Source organism: Balaenoptera borealis (assembly GCF_965194805.1).
Source record: "Balaenoptera borealis genome assembly, chromosome: 1".
NCBI classification, from domain to species: domain Eukaryota; kingdom Metazoa; phylum Chordata; class Mammalia; order Artiodactyla; family Balaenopteridae; genus Balaenoptera; species Balaenoptera borealis.
In genome coordinates, this window is record NC_138860.1 from 168909768 (window position 1) to 168914278 (window position 4511).

General features: G+C 48.7%; 1 protein-coding gene across 1 annotated transcript in view; it reads left to right on the forward strand.

Moving 5' to 3' along the window:
• Nucleotides 1-4511, forward strand: part of SPOCD1 (SPOC domain containing 1) — a 169865-nt gene that overhangs the window by 39764 nt on the left and 125590 nt on the right. The window lies entirely within an intron of this gene.

Here is a 4511-nt window from a genome sequence, read left to right on the forward strand (position 1 = left end):
AAAGAGGGCTGTAAAATTCCGGAAGAGAGATTAGAGGCAGGGGATGGGTGGGGCGGTGAATCAGTACATTCCTTCCTCCCCCTGCCTCCCCCTCCCCGGTTATCACTTTGGGGGGGGTTGAATCCTCTCTTGGCCTTCTCCTGACCGGTCCACTGCCAGGGTCCAGACAAGCTAAGCAGTGCTGGGCGGGAACCTCCCAGGGTCAGCTGAACTTTCTGGAGCCCGGATTGCTCATTTTGCAGCTCATGATCCCATTTGGTTTCGGGTTGGGGAATTTTGGTCGTTGCTTCCAACTGGGTCCTTTGCATAGAGTAGTTCACAGGCCTGCCTGTGCATTTGTCAGTAGCTCCCATTTATTGGGCAAGCCCTGGCTCTGTCTTTTCTTCCTAAAACTTTGCAGCGTAGTCATACATTATCTTGCGTTAGCTAGGAAATCGGAAAGCTCAGAGAGGTTAGGTAACTTGCCCAAGGTCAAAAAGTGGCAGAGCCAGGAATAATCCCAGCTCTATCAGTTCCATAGGTTTCCCATCACACCCTGCAGCTTCCTTTACTTTAGGACTTTGAAAGGCAACACTTATTAGGGGGTAGGGAAGTAACATGTATGGACTACCTCCTACCGTGCTGCATAGTTTAAATATATTGTCTTTCATGATTTATTTTTTTCACAACAACCCCCTGAGATAGATGTGATCATCACCGCCATATTATACACCAGGCAACTTTAATACATTTATTTATTTATTTGGCTGTGTTGGGTCTTTGTTGCTGCGCGCGGGCTTTTCTCTAGCTGCGGCAAGTGTCGTTGCGGTGCAGGGGCTTCTTATTTGCAGTGGCTTCTCTTGTTGTGGAGCATGGGCTGTAGGCACGTGGGCTTCAGTAGTTGTGGCATGCTGTCTCAGTAGTTGTGGCTCGTGGGCTCTAGAGCGCAGGCTCAGTAGCTGTGGTGCACGGGCTTAGTTGCTCCGCGGCATGTGGGATCTTCCCGGCCCAGGGCTTGAACCCATGTTCCCTGCATTGGCAGGCAGATTCTTAACCACTGTGCCACCAGGGAAGTCCCACCAGGCAAGTTTAGAAGTTGGGAATTTGAGGGGCAGAGCTGGGATTCCTGTAGAGTCACAGTACAGAACCACAGTTAATGTCCATGTAGTGCTTGACAGTTTATAAAACACGTTCAAGATCTTCATTTCAGGAACTTCCCTGGTGGCGCAGTGGTTAAGAATCCGCCTGGCAATGCAGGGGACACAGGTTCGAGCCCTGGTCCAGGAAGATCCCACATGCCATGGAGCAACTAAGCCCGTGCACCACAACTACTGAGCCTGTGCTCTAGAGCCTGCAAGCCACAACTACTGAGCCTGCGTGCTGCAACTACTGAAGCCCGTGTGCCCAAAGCCTGTGCTCCACAACAAGAGAAGCCACCACAATGAGAATCCACAGCAAGAGAAGCCACCGCAATGAGAAGCCTGTGCACTGCAACGAAGAGTAGCCCCCGCTCTCCGCAACTAGAGAAAACCCGCGCACAGCAATGAAGACCCAATGCAGCTAAAAATAAATAAGATTTAATAAATAAATAAATCCTGTTTAAAAAAAAAAAATCTTCATTTCAGAGCTATCCCATTTCACCGATGAGGATATAGGTTCAGTCCTGAAGTTAAGCCGTCTGTCCAAGGTCACAAAGCTAACAGTGAGAACAAGAGCTGGCAGTTTTGTTGTTTTTTTTTTTTAATTAATTAATTTATTTATTTATTTATTTTTAGCTGTGTTGGATCTTCGTTTCTGTGCAAGGGCTTTCTCTAGTTGCGGCGAGCGGGGCCACTCTTCATTCCCGTGTGGGGGCCTCTCACTATCGCGGCCTCTCTTGTTGTGGAGCACAGGCTCCAGACACGCAGGCTCAGTAATTGTGGCTCACGGGCCTAGTTGCTCCGCGGCATGTGGGATCTTCCCAGACCAGGGCTCGAACCCATGTCCCCTGCATTGGCAGGCAGATTCTCAACCACTGCGCCACCAGGGGAGCCCGAGCCGGCAGTTTTGAAATAAACTCTGTAGAGTCAGTAGTAGCAAAGCTCATTCCACTTACTCATTCCACAGTGCCAAGTACCATTCTAATAATTGTAATAATAGCTAACATTTATTGAACAGTTACTATGTGTCCTGTATGGTGCTACCTGAGTTATATACACTAACTCCTGTAATGCTCAAAACTATGTCATGAGTTAAGTACTGTTTCCTTTTCCATCTTACAGATGGAAAAATTAAGACTAGATGAAATAACTTCCGAAGTTACACAGCAATATAATGGCAATGCAAGGATTCCTGATGAAACAGTCTAGGGTCCCAGGGTAGCAACAAGGCACCTGGGTTGTGTCCCCACTTCTGTCTAAAACCACTTCCCTGAGGGTCTCGGTTTCTTTGCCACACCACCGTTACTTCTTTCTCTAACACCTGTGTGTGGCAGGCCCACACAGCTCCCGCTCTCAAGGAGCTAATGCTCCATAAAATCAGTCAAGAAGGCCGCCAGCTTTGCCTCACAGGGGCGCTGGAAGGATTAATAAGCTAATGGCACTTGGAATGCTTCAGCAAAGGCACTGGATAAACTCAGGGCACTTATTATGTGTAAAACTCACTGCCAAGGGTGGTTCACGCTGTAATAAGGTGCCTGCAGCCCAGTTCCTGATCTGTTTGAGGTGTGCAGTTTTCCTTGGGAAACCATTTGGATGAGGTCATTCACATCAGGGGTTAGAGCATTTCCCTGCTGTCCTGGGAGTGCAGGGAGTTGGTGGTGCCATGGTCTCAGGGCTTTTGCTCCCAGAGGGGGGTGTTTCCAATATCTCAGAAGGGATTCCAGCTTACTATGATGTACACCAGTTATTGACTGGAGTCAGAGACTAACCTCATGCTTATGTGGGCTTCAGAGGTAGACACCTGGGCTGAATCCTGCTTCTGTCACTTCGTCTCTCTGAGCCTCCAGTCCCTTTTATTTTAATGTTTTTGGCCGCACCATGCAGCTTGCAGGATCTTAGTTCCTGACCAGGGATTGAACCCAGGCCCTTGGCAGTGAAGGCACGGAGTCCTAACCACTGGACTGCCAGGGAATTCCCTCCAAGCCTCTTAAAATGAGGATGGTAACAACTTCCTCACAGGGTTATTTTGAAGCATAAACTTGATAATATATTTAAAAACATCTGCCCAGGGCTTAGAATAGATGCTTAATAAATGGTACCTGTTATGATAGCTATTTTTGTTATCCTTATGTTGTGTGTGTGTGTGTGTGTGTGTGTGTGTGTGTGTGTGTGTTTTCAGCCATGCTGCAGGGCATGTGGGATCTTAGTTCCCCAACCAGGGATCGAACCCGGGGCCCCTGCAGTGAAAGCACGGACTCCTAACCACTGGACCGCCAGTGAAGTCCCATGTTGTTATTATACTATTTACTGACATTTTAGGGCTGGGCTAAATCCATTTCTCAACAATCTACTACACTGCCCCAAGTAAGACAGTCTAAATAGGGGAGAACGTGAAATAGACATTTATAATACACGTGATACATGCTATGATAGGGGATTGCATAAGGTGTTTTGAAACTTTAGCAGACGAATCAATAACCAGGAGACTCAACCAGTTTTGCAGAGCAGGTAGTTCTCTGTCTCAAGCCTGTGCTTCGAGGAAGTGGAAAACGCTGCCTGCTGGAGGCAGGTAGAATTTAAGAGTGGCAGCTGAGCCTGTGCTCCTCACCCAAAGGGCCTTGATTCAGATCTGCAGCCCCTCTTGCTTCAAGGCCTCTCAGCTTCTTCACAGCTCTGCCACCCAGCCTTGCCCTGGAATACCTACCTCCTCCCGGGCCACCTGCTGGAGGTGAACATCCTGGGTTCTGTGCTGTGGCATGATGTGGCTGAGTCATAAGACCTTTCTTTTCACCGCTAAGCTCTAATGGAGGCCTTCTGGTCAGGAGCAAAGCCCCAGGTCTACCTTGTGGGGAAGGCTTAATGATGGCTACTGACCATTTCTTCTCCCCACAGGGCCAAGCGAACATGTGTGTGGTGGTGCTGGGGGGCGGGTGAAAGGCAGCCCAAGGGGCAGGAGTCCCTTCTAGATAGGTGCCAAGTCCGAGCAGGTGAGGCTTCCCAGGGTGGCGAGGGAGGACAGAGCCCCTGCCCCCCTCCTCCAACTCTCATGGGTAAGCCTCCCTCCTTCCTCTCAAGCCAGCCTCTAGTGTCTTTCCTGCTGCCATCTGGCAGTGGCCCAGACCAATATCCCAACTCACCTGTGACCACATTTTCCAAACCAAAACTCAGAACGCATGGTCTGACAAAGAAAGAATTTCTGGTCACCTTCTAAATGCAAGAGAGAATACTGAGATCTCTAGGATAACCCCTGTCGTTAAATTCAGGGTCTCCTTTTTATCAGGAATTTTTCATACGAAATGAAAACAGCCCTATGAAGTAGCTGATAACTATTTCCATTTGATAGTTGAAAATACGCAGAGAGAGGAAATAACTTGCCCAAGATACTACATCCCG